Source organism: Capra hircus, assembly GCF_001704415.2.
Source record: "Capra hircus breed San Clemente chromosome X unlocalized genomic scaffold, ASM170441v1, whole genome shotgun sequence".
Lineage (NCBI taxonomy): Eukaryota > Metazoa > Chordata > Mammalia > Artiodactyla > Bovidae > Capra > Capra hircus.
In genome coordinates this window covers 46,321,870-46,336,814 of record NW_017189517.1, presented here as the reverse complement: position 1 = coordinate 46,336,814, position 14,945 = coordinate 46,321,870, and the positions used below count along the sequence as shown (strand labels likewise).

Genomic DNA, 14,945 nt, shown 5'->3' with positions numbered 1-14,945 from the left:
TTTACCCTGGGAAGTCAGGAACAGTCTCTTGATAGCTTAGTATAATTATTTCATCAGCCAGTAGAGAATACTTTTGACTGGAACAGGTCTTTAATACACCAGAAACACCTTCATAGAAGAACTGTTTAAAGTACAGTAAATAGCAATAGTTTTTTAAAAAGTCTGTCTTTTTGGTTTTAAAAATAAAATTCCCCTTACTAATGCAATTGTTTCATGGAAGTGGGCTGTGGTCTATTCTTTTTTTCATACAGTGAGCAAATTGAAATTTCTTTTAAAACTTTTTCTGGCATATTTTATGCCAACTCTAGGTAAATAATATTTTTATATAATAGTCTCCTATAATCTATAACTATAATCTATTACTGGCAACTAAGTACATAATCCAATGCCCCACTCCTTGAGGTATCTTTGATTGTCATGCTACAAATATTGCCTTATTTACATATAATATCTTTCTTTGCATGGTAGAACTTTTGTTTATCACTTACAAAAGCCTCTTTAAAGCAAATACATTGAAATTGTGGCTAATCAGAAAATATTAAGCCAAACCTTAATAACTCAGAAATGGTATAAGCCACTTGAACATACTGATGTCAAGGTCATTTGGAGAGAGAAGGTGGTTTAGCCACTGAAGTCCCCTTTCACCAGGGTCCTCTGTCCATGGGATTCTCCAGGCAAGGATACTGGAGTGGGTAGCCATTCCGTTCTGCAGGGGATCTTCCCAACCCAGGGATCAAACCCATGCCTCCTAAACTGCAGGCGGATTCTTTAGCACTGAGCCAGAGAGAAGGGACACATACAAACACTTCCTCAGACAGATTTTGTGGAAAAAATGGATTACATTTGTATTTTACAGAGTAGGTTATATTATTAAGATTGAAATCCATCAAACTAAAAAGTTTTCTTAGAACTGAGTGAAATAATGTATTTAAAGATCTGAAAGTTGGATATCTAATCCATTTGGTTCTCAAAGTTTCTGAATTCTAATACGGAAAGGCATTTGCTGTTAGATCAAGAATATGGAGGTTACGGTGGTATAATTCAAAGCACAGTAAATAGTAAGTGAACTGTAAGTATCAAAATCACCTGGAGTATTTAGTAGGAAGACTGATATCATCAATGACACTTGAGAAACACTGATTTAGGTATTTATTCCGGGTTATTCCCTTGATGCTCAAACAAGTCTTTGTAACCTCTCTGTGTGAAAAGTTACTAAATATGCTAAATTTATGTGTTGTCCTGTTCTCAAATGACAGCAACAAATACGGTACTTCGTGGGATTTTCAAAAATAGTACATTTTTGTATTTTGCAAACCCCAGTATCCATTTTCTATTCTTATTTATGTAAAGGTCAAGGCTTTCAGGAAACTTCAATTAAAAAAAGGTTTGTTGAGACATAAATTGGTGAAGTATTGATACTATTTTAAGCTCTAATTTCCTAGATGGCAGAGAATGTTTAACTGAACCATGGACATATGGGAAAATCTTTACAAAGACAAACAAACGTTTTGATGATGACTCTTATCAAAAATAGAAAAGTGCAGTTTAATATTGACTCAGTGGAATATGAGAAACACTAAGTGAATGTTTATTTATACCCCCCACACAAAAGCCAGTTAACAGTTTTTGCTGAGCATGGGGAAAAAAAAAACAAAACAACTTCTATATCTTCTGATTTAGACACTGCAGTCAGTGAAATCTTTGGAAGGTTCAGAGAGTCATGGTTTACAATAAGCTCCAAAACTTTCTTTGTCTTTCTGGTGAACTTAATTATCACAGTGTCTTTTCAACCCCATATGGGCAATTTCTTTTGATTATAATGCTGCCTACTGCTGAGAGCAAAACCAATCCACTGCATGCTCCAGAGTGGATAATCCTTGCCAGCAGGTCACTTATGCCTCCCAAAGTTTCCTTTTAACACAATTAATGATGATGATGATGGTGGTGGTAATAATAATAATAATAATCCTTAATGCTTACTCAATACCTTCTACTAAGATAGCTGGAAAATTAAATAGGTTTTCTTTATAGTTCTGATTCAATACATGAATTTGGATTCTGGTCACCTAAACATAGGGCTTCATCTGCAGTGGCGGAGACAAAAGTTCAGTCCCCGGGTCAGGAGTTCCTCTGGAGGAGGGCACAGCAACCCACCTCAGCATTCTTGCTGGGATAACCCCATGGATAGAGGACCATGGCGGGCTACAGTCCACAGGGTCTCAAAGAGTCAGGTACAACTGAGCAGGCACACACGCATCTAAATATGTGTTTCTTGCTTGATTTTTTGTTTGTGTGTTTAAGAAGCCACTGAAACACTGCTGACTCAATGGTCTTGGCACAAAAATATTTTTTATATTTTAGAATGGTCAGTTCAATGATCTCTGCCTCCAATGGTACCCCAAAACTACTATAATAAAACACAATGGATTTATTTTTGCCCTTTTCAGCTATTTCAATCCCTGAAGTGGTCACCAGTAGCTCCTTTCATTAATCATACAATATTAAAAATTCACATACATTCAAACCACTGGAGCTACATTAAGATAAGCAGATTTCAAATTAATACATGCCTACTAATTTTGAGATCTGAGTTGAAATTTCTTAGTTCTGTATCACTTCATGGATATGACAATCATAATCAGTTTCTACACACAAAGTATGAGCAATTTAGAGATCTAAAATTAGGGTGAGCAAATTATTTAAATAAGTGTTGTGTAAGAGATTAATCAGGTCACATGAATTACTAGAGTGTCCCAAATCCAAGTTCTCACTTATTTTCTTCTCCACTGATTGTCTAACCAAAGGTAGCACAAATTTTATTTAGTGAATTTATAGATAGTATAGTGGTTTTTTTTCCAAACCCACAGTGATCTAGCATTCATAACTGAATCTAAATATTTTTGTCCGTTTTCTGACTGAAGGTTTTTTCAAAAAGAATGTTCCCTAAAGTTTAGCATTGCTGTTTTTGCTTTAGTTGCTAAGTCATGCTCAACTCTTTTGTGACCCCATGGACTGTACTCTGCCAGGGTCTGCTGTTACATGGGATTTCTCAGGCAAGAATACTGGAGCGGGTTGCTATTTCCTTCTCTAGGCGATCTTCCCGACCCAGGAATCTAAACTGTGTCTCCTGCCCTAGCAGGCGAGTTCTTTACCTCTGAGCCACCAGGGAAGCCCTAAAGTTTAGCACACAGTGGAGAATTAATAAACATCATCAATCAATAGGAACATGGGCTAGATGACTTGGTCTTGCTAATCGTATGTTTAATAACTTGGTTTATGGCTTCTACATACAAACCCTTATTACATGTCCTTTCAGTCAAGCAAAACTGGGACAATTTTGAAGCTTACAATTTAGTTTCAGCTATTTTTACAACATAGAAATCCTATGAAACTGTTTATCTGTCCCCAAAATATAAGAAAACCTAAACACAACCAGCCCATTCTAAAGGAGATCAGTCCTGGGTGTTCTTTGGAAGGAATGATGCTAAAGCTGAAACTCCAGTACTTTGGCCACCTCATGCGAAGAGTTGACTCATTGGAAAAGACTCTGATGCTGGGAGGGATTGGGGGCAGGAGGAGAAGGGGACAACACAGGATGAGATGGCTGGATGGCATCACCGACTCGATGGACATGAGTTTGAGTGAACTGAAACACAGCCCCACAAACATCCATGTCATTTATATATAATTTCTATCTAAATTCCTTTAAATACTATACTATAAAATATAATTGCCTTTATTGACAAAGTTTGACTAGCAATTTTGAGTAGGTGTTGATTTCTGGCTTTATTATAGTTTTAACATTATAAACTTTTAAAAAGGTTTTTTTTTTTTTAATATCTCTAAATACCAAAAAACTATAAGATGCACTCTAGAATTGTAAACCCTGTAGCATGTAGTGGTCATGCTTTGAATACCTATTTGATGAATGAATCGAGGAGTTTTCCACATTCCAAGAAAGATTACCAGTACTTAGTGGGGGACATGGTTATAGCTCATAATCTCTACTGTTACATCAACTTCTAAGCCAATATAAAGTTATATATACCTACATCTCAGGCAAGATATATAGATCTTCTCATAGTTTCCATAAAGAAAGGCAAGATCCAGTGAGGTAGCAGGCAAACTGTACATCATAAAACATATAGTTGAATAGTGAAAAAATGTCAGATTTGGCAGATCACCTAGTAGGTGTTGGGAGACATGTGCATGCGTGCATGCTAAATCACTTCAGTCGTGTCTGACTCTTTGCAACCCTATAGACCGTAGCCTGCCAGGCTCCTCTGTCCATGGGATTCTGCAGGCAAGAATACTGGAGTGGGATGCCATGCCCTTCTCCAGGGGATCTTCCTGACCCAGGGACTGAACCTGCATCTCTTATGTCTCCTTCATTGGCAGGCAGGTTCTTTATCACTAGCACCACCTGGGAAGCCAGGTGGGAGGCATATCAGCTTTCAAAACTAGCTAGGGTCAGAAAGACTCTTCCTAGGTAGCCAATATTTCCAAGTCCCACCACTGTTACCTTCTGCTTCCCTTCAAAAAAAAAAAAAAAAAGCCAAGAAGACAGAAAGTGAAGTCGCTCAGTCGTGTCCAACTCTTTGCGACCCCATGGACTGTAGCCTACCAGGCTCCTCCATCCATGGGATTTTCCAGGCAAGAGTGCTGGAGTAGATTGCCATTTCCTTCTCCAGAGGATCTTCCTGACCCAGGAATCGAACATGGGTCTCCTGCATTGTGGGCAGACGCTCTATCATCTGAGCCATCAGAGAAGCAGACAGAATCGAGGCATAAATGTTACAATGTTAATGCATTTGGCACTATTACACAAATTTGGGAGAAAATAAAAAGTGAGTCAAAAACTAATTGAGGGTGTTTGTATAACTGTACATGACCAAATATGTTACCACAACATTTTACATTTAGTTTTCTGGAGCCTCAGGCAGGCTTAAAGTCTAGAATAGGCCTGTTCTCTAGAAAATCCTTTTCAAGATCTTTTATCTTTATCAAACAGGATTATTTCCACCTCCATCACATGGCTCATGTACTAGATAACACATGCCTACTCCAGCTTAAGATATTTGAAAATTAGGCAAATGGGGCCATGATTATTATTCAGTGGGTTTGAATTTCACTGTTCTAATTTTGAGTGAATGAAGAGAATTTAGAACAACTCTTGCCTGTTTCATTTTTGTGGTTTTCTTCTGTTTCTCCTTTCCCTTTCTTGAGCTCGCTCTTTTGATAACAGGCAAGAGATTCACTTTAAGTGAAGGAAGGGAATAGTGTGAGGAAGACCATTTCTGCCCCAATTTCAACTTCTGGGTTCAAATATACTATGCTATGACCCACTACTTTACCTTTAATTTATGCTTTAGCTTCTTAATGAATAGCTAATTTGTAGCTCATCAAATTACTCTCTCCTCTTCCAAGACATAAACTGTACTGTGAAGTTCTCAGCTACTAGTGGCTTAGAAGGGAGGGGTGTGTGTGTGTGAGAGAGAGACAGAGACAGAGACAGAGACAGAGACAGAGACAGAGAGAGTCATTAAGCTGTGTCCGATTCTTTGTGGCCAGGCTCCTCTGACCATGGAATTCTCCAGGCAAGAATATTAGAGTGGGTAGCCATTTCTTTCTCCAGGGGATCTTCCCAACCCAGGGATCAAACCCAGATCTCCTCCATTGCAGGCAAATTCTTTACCTTCTGAGACATCAGGAAGCCCAAAGCATCCCCTCCTCCAAAATAGGCTCTTACATACTCAAAAATAGCCAGTATACAAATATCTTGTGTTGAGTTCCTAATATTTGCAGAGTACTTTGTTCTCATTGCTGTTCTAGATACACATGTTTGATCAGTGAGGGGTGACAGAAGGCGGAGGTGGTGCTGCAGGCATCTGGTATAAGCTTGGAAGCTGAACGCCACACAGAGAGAAAGACACTCCATCTAAGAGGGCAAGCCAGGCATCATTCTGCAGCCTGTAACACTGGGTTGGGGAGCGAGCCAGCAGGAGTCTTCTCTAGGGCTGGCGGGGTCCAGGTACCCTGGAGGGTCACTGTTCACGGAGGTCATGGGCAGCTGGCCCCTGGGCTCAGCACGCACCATTCGGGGCCTTGCGGGCAAACTCAGGCAGGACGAAGGCTGCCCGGTGCACATCAGAATTGTAGCATTTCAGTTGCATCTGTTCCACCTGCTTCTGTGTCAGCTGCCTCCGGGGCTCCAAGAAGTTTGTGCTTGGATATTTGCCACACAGCATGAAGCCAATTTAGGATCCCCTGGAGAAGTGCATAGCAACCCAGTATTCTTGCCTGGAGAATTCCATGGACAGAGGAACCTGGCAGGGTACATTTCATGGGGTCGCAAAGAGTTGGACACGACTGAAACTAATCAGCTCGCACGGAGGAAGGCACATGAAGCCGATTTGGCCGCTGGGGTAGGTGGGGGTGGGGCACAAAGCGTAGCCCACGCCCAGAAAGAGTGATTAGCAGAACTCCCAGCATGTCCTTGATGAGGTCCAGGTTCAGCCACTAACACTCACCCTGGCAGCAAAGGACGCCATCCTCTTTCAGGGATGAGCCGGTAACAGGACTTCTTGAAGAGGTTCTCAGCAGGGCCCAGACGGTCTGAGGAGTCAGTGATAATGATATCAAAAGCATCCTGGCTATGCTTCATGGAGCTCAAAACCATCACCCACGGATAGGGTGAGCTTTGAACTGGAGTAGCGAAGGGTCATGGGCTTCCCTGGTAGCTCAGCAGGTAAAGAATCCATCTGCAATGCAGGAGACCCGTTTGATCCCTAGGTTGGGAAGATCCCCTGGAGAAGGGATAGGCTACCCACTCCAGTATTCTTGCTGGGAGAATCCCATGGACAGCGGAACCTGGCGGGCTACATAACATAGGGTCACAAAGAGTCAGACACAACTGAGAGTCTAAGCACAGTACAGCACATTCAAAGGCCATGCCCGGCAGGAACTGCATAAGAGACTTGAATGACATGGCCCTATTCTCCCACTGGACCACTGACTCCACGGAGGAATGCTGCACCACTTCCCGCTGGACGCCCCCATCCTCACCCCTGAGGATCAGCACCTCGCCTGGATTGGCATGGCCGCACAGAGGCAAGTTGCCTTTCATCACCTGGTAGGAGAACTTATTCCTCTCAGGTACTGGATGACAGATGACGCCATCCAACGTCATCACAGAGCACGTTACCATAGCTCTTACTGAGGAATACAAGGCTATCCTGGTACCAGGAGCGCTGATGATGTAGCAGCTGCTCCATCTGCAGCCACAGGACCTGGCCGGGCTATAGGCTGGAAGTCTCCTGAATTAGCCTTCAGGGAGGGCGGCAGGGCAGTCGGAGGTGGGACTCTATGGCTGGCGAGGAGGTGGGGGAAGGGGATATCAGGATTCCAGCTCCACCGGCGCCTCGCTCCTTCCCCACTAGCATCCTAACATCGCCCACATCCTAACAGCTACCGTACCATCATCCCAGGGGTGGGGCGGGACTGCTGGTCAAGGGAGAAATCCAAAATCTCTTTGCAGACTAGTTTGGTATTTTTCTTTCTCCTAAATGTTTATTCTAGATGTTTTTTCGCCTAGACGTCAATCCTAAAGGAAATCAGTCCTGAATGTTCATTGGAAGGACTGATGCTGAAGCTGAAACTCCAATACTTTGGCCACCTGATGGGAAGAACTGACTCCTTGGGAAAGACCCTGATGCTGGGAAAGATTGAAGGCAGGAGAAGAGGGGGACAACAGAGGATAAGATGGTTGGATGCCATCACCGACTCGATGGACATGAGTCTGAGCTAGCCCTGAGAGTTGGTGATGGACAGGGAAGCCTGGTGTGCTGCAGTCCATGGCGTCGCAGAGTCGAACATGACTGAGCAACTGAACTGAACCGAACAGAGACGTTTATTATAATTCACATTCTCCCCCACCGTCTCCAGATCACTGTTTCACTTCTGTATGACATAATCCCATCCTAACACTTCTGGAAATATCCACTAGAGAGCGCAAGAGGGGCTGTGTCCACCTATCCAGCAAACACTTTTAATAAAAAATTGTGAAAATGGTATTTCATTACCAGAAAATATACCCGTCCTGAAGAGTTCTGACAAAACACGGTCTACCTGAGGAAGAAATGGCAACCCACTCCAGTATTCTTGCCTGCAGAATCTGGTGAGCAGTATGAAAAGGAAAACGATATGGCACCTAAAGATGAGTCCCTCCCCCCACCCTCCCACACCAGGTCAGAAGGTGTCCAATATGCTACTGGGGAAGAGCAGAGGGCAATTACTAATAGCTCCAGAAAGAATGAAGTGGATAGGCCACGTTGCTCAGTTGTGGATGTATCTGGTGGTGAAAGTAAAGTCTGATGCTGTAAAGAACAATACTGTGTAGGAACCTGGAATGTGATGTCCATGCTGCTAAGTCGCTTCAGTCGTGTCCAACTCTGTGTGATCCCATAGACGGCAGCCCACCAGGCTCCCCTGTCCCTGGGATTCTCCAAACAAGAACACTGGAGTGGGTTGCCATTTCCTTCTCCAATGCATGAAAGTGAAAAGTGAAAGGGAAGTCACTCAGTCATGCCCGACTCTTAGTGACCCCATGGACTGCAGCCCACCAGGCTCCTCTGTCCATGGGATTTTCCAGGTTGCCATGTAAATTTGACATGGTCAAGCAGTAGAGGGCAAGAGTGAATATTAACATTTTAGGAATCAGTGAACTAAAATGTATGGGAATGGGCAAATTTAATTCAGATGACCATTGTATCTACTACCATGGGCAAGAATCCCTTAGAATAAATGCAGTAGCCCTCATAGTCAACAAAAGAGACCAAAATACATTACTTGGGTTCAGCCTCAAAAATGACAGAATGATCTCGGTTCTTTCCAAGGCAAGCCATTCAACATCACAGTAACCCAAGTCTATGCCAAAACTACTGAAACTGAGGGAGCTGAAATTGACTGGTTTTATGAAGACCTACTATACCTTCTGGTGCGCATGTTTGGTCTCTCAGTTGTATCCAACTCTGTGACCCCATGGACTGTAGCCTGCCAGGCTCCTCGGTCCCTGATTCTCCAGACAAGAATACTTGGGTGGTTGCCATTTCCCCCTCCAGATGATCTTCCCGATTCAGGGATTGAATGAGTATCTCTTCCATCTGAACCACTGAACCACCTGGGAAGCCCACAGTGACTTCTAGAACTAACACCAAAAAAAAAAAAAAGATGTCCTTTTCATTATAGGGGATTGGAAGGCAGAAATAGAAAGTCAAGAGATACACGGAATAACAGGAAAGTTTGGCTTTGGAGTACAAAATGAAGCAGGGGAAAGGCTAACAGAATTTTGTCAAGAGAACAGGCTGATCATAGCAAATATCCTTTTTGAACAACCCAAGAGACAGCTGTACACATGGACATCACCAGACAGTTAATACTGAAATCAGATTGATTATGTTCTTTGCAGTCAAAGATGGAGAAGCTGTATACAATCAGAAAAGCAAGACCTGGAGCTGACTGTGGCTCAGATCATGAGCTCCTTATTGCAAAGTTCAGGTTTAAATTGAAGAAGGTAGGGGAAAACACTAGTCCATTCAAGTATGATCTAAATCAAATCCTCATGATTACAGAGCTGCAGTGATGAATAGATTCAAGGTATTAGATCTGGTAGACAAAGTGCCCAAAGAACTATGGACAGAGTTTCATGGCACTGTACAGGAGGCAGTGACCAAAACCTTCCCAAAGAAAAAGAAATGCAAGAAGGCAAAGTGGTTGTCTGAGGAGGCTTTACAAATAGCTGAGGAATTAAAAAAAAAAAAAAAAGCAAAAGGCAAGGGAGAAAGGGAAAGATATCCCCAACTGAATGCAAAGTTCCAGAGAATAGCAAAGAGAGACAGGAAGCTCTTTTTAAAAGAACAATGCAAAGAAATAGAGGAAAACAATAAAATGAGAAAGACTAGAAATCTCTTCAAGAAAACTGGAGATATTAAATGAACATTTCATGCAAAGATGGGCATGATAAAGGACAGAAATGGTAAGGACCTACAGAAGCAGAAGATATTAAGAAGAGGTGGCAAAAATACACAGAAGAACTATTCAAAAAAGATCTTAATGACCCAGATAACCATGATGGTGTGATCACTCACCTAGAGCCACACATCCTAGAATGTGAAGTCAAATGGGCCTTAAGAAGCATCACTGCAAACAAAGCTAGTGGAGGCAATGGAATTCCAGCTGAGCTATTTAAAATCCTAAAAGATGATGGTGTTAAAGTGCTGCACTCAATATGCCAGCAAATTTGGAAATGTCAGCAGTGGCCATAGGACTGGAAAAGGTCAGTTTTCATTCCAATCCCTGCTGCTGCTGCTGCTGCTGCTAAGTTGCTTCAGTCGTGTCCGACTCTGTGCAACCCCATAGATGGCAGCCCATCAGGCTCCACCATTCCTGGGATTCTCCAGGCAAGAACACTGGAGTGGGTTGCCATTTCCTTCTCCAATGCATGAAAGTGAAGTCGCTCAGTCGTGTCTGACTCTTAGCGACCCCATGGACTGCAGCCTACCAGGCTCCTCCATCCATGGGATTTTCCAGGCAAGAATACTGGAGCGGGGTGCAATTGCCTTCTCCACATTCCAATCCCAAAGAAGGGCAATTCCAAAGATCAAACTACTTTACAATTGTGCTCATTTCACACACTAGCAAGGTGATGCTCAAGATCCTTCATGCTAGGCTTCAGCAGTACATGAACCAAGAACTTCCAGATATACAAACTGGATTTAGAAAAGGCAGAAGAACCAGAGATCAAATTGCAAACATTCACTGGATCTTGGAAAAAGCAAGAGAATTCCAGAAAAGCATCCACTTCTGCTTCATTGACTACACTAAACCCTTTGATCATGTGGATCACAACAAACTGGAAAATTCTTAAAGAGGCAGGAATACCAGACCCTTAACTGTCTCTTGAGAAACCTGTCTGCAGATCAAGAAGCAACAGTAGAAATGGACATGGAACAATAGACTGGTTCAAAATTGGGAAAGGAATACAACAAGGCTGTATGTTGTAAACAACCCTGCTTATTTAACTTCTATGCAAAGTACATCATGCAAAATGCCAGGCTGGATGAATCCTAAGCTGGAATCAAGATTGCTGCAAGAAATATCAACAACATCAGATATGCAGAAGATTCCACTCTAATGGCAGAAAGTGAAGAGGGACTAAAATCCTTCTTGATGAGGGTGAAAGAGGAGAATGAAAAAGCTGGCTTAAAACTCAGCATTCAGTAAACCAAGATCATGGCATCCAGTCCCATCATTTCATGGCAAATAGAAGGGGGAAAAATAGAAGTACTGACAGATTTTATTTTCATGGGCTCCAAAATCACTGCAGACAGTGACTGCAGCCATGAAGTTAAAAGACGCTTGGAAGGAAAGCTATGATAAATCAAGACAGCATATTGCAGTGACATCACTTTGATGTCAAAGGTCCACATAGTCAAAACTATAGTTTTTCCAGTAGTCATGTACAGATGTGAGAGTTGGACCATAAAGAAAGCTGAGACCTGAAGAATTGAGGCTTTCAAATTGTGGTGTTGGAGAAGACTCTTGAGAGTCCCTTGGACAGCAAGGAGATCAAACAAGTCAATCCTAAAGGAAATCAACCCTGAATATTCATTGGAAGGACTGATCCTGATGCTGAAGCTGCAATACTTTGTTCAGCTGATGCGAAGAGACCCTGATGCTGAGAAAGATTGTAGCCAAAAGGATAAGGGAGTGGCAGGGAATGAAATGGTTAGATGGCATCACCAACTCAATGGACATGAATTTGAGCGAACTCTGGGAGACAGTGGAGGACAGAGAAGCCTAGTGTGCTGCAATCCATAAGGTTTCAAGAGTCAGACACAACTTAACGACTGAACAACAACAGAGTAACATTACAGCCTTAACTATGAAGATGAAAAGCCTTATGAACTTCCGTTCAGTACTGCGTATCTTGACCAACTCATAGTCAGTGTTGTGAAGACCAAGACAATGTCATGAAGACCAAAATGAAGACCATTTTGACCTGGACAGAGTACATTGCCAAGGATGCAGGACTCCCTGTGCTAAAACTGGGAATGTAGTTGCAAACCAGTGGGTTTGATCAAGTGAAGACCAACTGAATGTTGTGGATAGTGCTACTGTCAAAAAAAAAAAAAAGAAAAGAAAGAAAGAAAATTAAAAAAAAAAAAAAGAAAACCAAAGCATCTTACCTCCTTTCTGCTGGAATATACCTTTCTCATTAAACTTTAAATCATTAATGATTTCTTCTCTTACTACATAATATTGCTTCCTACCTGGTGCTACTATCTCCTCAAAGCCAAAGTTTTGTGAACTCTAGTTTTTTTGTTATTGTTGTTGCTGTTTTGACCAAAAGCTACTAATTTCTTTTTGAATGGTCATCTTCAAGACTTTCTCTAAACTATTTCATTTAATGATTCTTTTACAATGTAAGTCAATAGATAGGTATTCCATGATAATTTCTGGTATCATGGTACCATAATTCCATTTCTTCTTCATCTCAACAATGAAAGTAGCTGGAATTTTGCTGACTATCTCATGACAGTTGCGCACCAATTACATTTATCTTGCTGTGACAACAATCAATATTGTTGCCCTTTCTTGATTAGAAAACGGAGGCTAAATGGAATCAGTGTCTGTTATAGGTTTTAGTGGGCTTACTTTGTGGGTGGGTTGATAAAGAATTCGCCTGCAATACACACCTGTAAAGCAAAAGACCCAAGTTTGATCCCTAGGTTGGGAAGATCCCCTGGATAAGGAAATGGCAACCCATTCCAGTATTCTTGCCTGGAGAATCCCATGGACAGAGGATCCTGGCAGGATACAGTATATGGGGTCACAAGAGTCAGACATGACTTAGCAACCAAACCAAACCATAGGTTGTAGACCTAGTCACAGGATAAGCCGACTGCCTATCATGGCCTTGGCTTTCCGTATTAATAATGACACTCCATTTCTAGCCTATCTGTCAAATATACCTAACATCTATAAGCACATAAGAAATGTGACCTAGAGTTTGTAGATTAAAAGATCTACTGGAGAGAGATGTTATGGGGAGGGAGGTGGGAGGGGGGTTCATGTTTGGGAACGCATGTACACCCGTGGTGCATTCATGTCAATGTATGGCAAAACCAATACAGTATTGTAAAGTAAAAATAAAAATTAAAAAATAATAAATAAAAAATAAAAATAAATTTAAAAATAAATAAAAGATCTACTGGAAAACATTTTCTCAGCCTTGTCTTGTGCATAGCTTTGATAGTTTCATGGTTGACCTTTCTAATTACGCTCATGAGACCATAAAATCCAACTCTCTGACAGAATGCTATTGAGTTGCTTTCCTTTATTTTTACCTTGGATGTGCCATTTGTGTTTTAAATGTTCATGGTAAGCATTACTCAGAATGTATATTCTCATAATATTAAAAAAAAAAAAAAAAAACATTGTCAGGGCCTGAAAAAATGAGGTGGGGAGAAACAGCAGTCCTGAATTTTTTTACTCAAAGCACCCATGATCATAGATTGAATTTCAGACCACCAAACCAAACAATTTTTCTTCAAAATTGAAGTTAAAATCCTCTTTATTTTTTCCTCTGTTTGCCATTCAAGGAAAAAAATATGTGCTAGCAATCTATAATTCACTTTATTGGAAGAAATTTCTTGGGAATTATATTCTAGAAATGACTAGTCAGGCAATTCTAGAATCTATAATAAAGTAATTTCAAAGGACTTTTCCAAATAAAGCCTTCTCACTTTGAAGAATGGCATTGCTTTAGTCCAATTCATACAATGAAAAGAAAATAAAAGCCATAGGAATACATGCAAGCTTTGATACAAACTAATGGCATGGAATCAAGACACAAACTTGAACAGTTTATTGGGCAAAATGTCTGCAAAGTAAAAATATTCACAGAGGCAGTAGCTTCAAATATGAAGAAAAATATCAGAACAAAAATCACTGAAAGACAGACTTATAGTTCAGCTTTACTGCCTACAGGGCAGTTTTTATTTGAATTCGGTTCATCCTGGAAGATTCCAAACTGGGAGTTCACTGAACCCTAACTTACAAAGAGAACTGACAGGCAGTCAGGTACATTTCACTCCAGTCAGTTAGAACTGATGTTACCTTCATGGATTTATGCTACTCCTGGGGATGTGTATATCTGTCTATCTGTACAGCTCACCCCAACTGTAAGGAAATGAGTATAAACAATATAGATGTCCAAACTACAGGTATAATGCATGAGTTATTAACAACTTTAACTCCTCAGTTTTATTTCTCATAAGTGTCTGGCTTAGATTTACACAACAGAACTATCCAATGGTTGTTGTAAGAAACATGCATGTTCCTAACAATTCTCATAATGTGCCTTCTTATTTAACATTGTTGCCTTAAGATTTACAAACTATATGTTGCTCAAACCAGAGTCCTATTAAACTGTAACTTTAAAAGTACAACAAAACACGCCCAATCTTGCATGGCTGATTGGCAAGATGAAAGGTCTTGTAGGGGCAGGAATTTTTTTTTCCATTTTGTGTGAAAGTCCTATACATGCGCATAGTGCAGCTGCCAATGTTTCTGAATCACCATTGTCCCACTGATCCTACCTATATGTAAGTTATCCACAATAATCTTCAGAATTGTAATGCAAAGAAAGAAAATATGGTATGGCTTGTAGGTACATGAGAGAAAATTCTATCACATTTCTGCAATGTATATTGCATACAAGAACAGTATGTTATTATATCTCAGACTCATTAATTAGAGTTTAGAAAAACTCATCAATTTTTACCTGTGTGCTGTGCTTAGTTGCTCAGTTGTGGCCAACTCTGCAACCCCATGCACTATAGCCCGCCAGGCTCCTCTGTCCATGGGGATTCTCCAGGCAATAA

At 41.1% G+C, this 14,945-nt stretch overlaps 1 pseudogene; it reads right to left on the bottom strand.

Moving 5' to 3' along the window:
- The window catches only part of LOC102190669, a 61,244-nt pseudogene extending 46,601 nt beyond the window's left edge, over positions 1 to 14,643 (bottom strand).
- Positions 14,644 to 14,945: the final 302 nt, after the last annotated feature.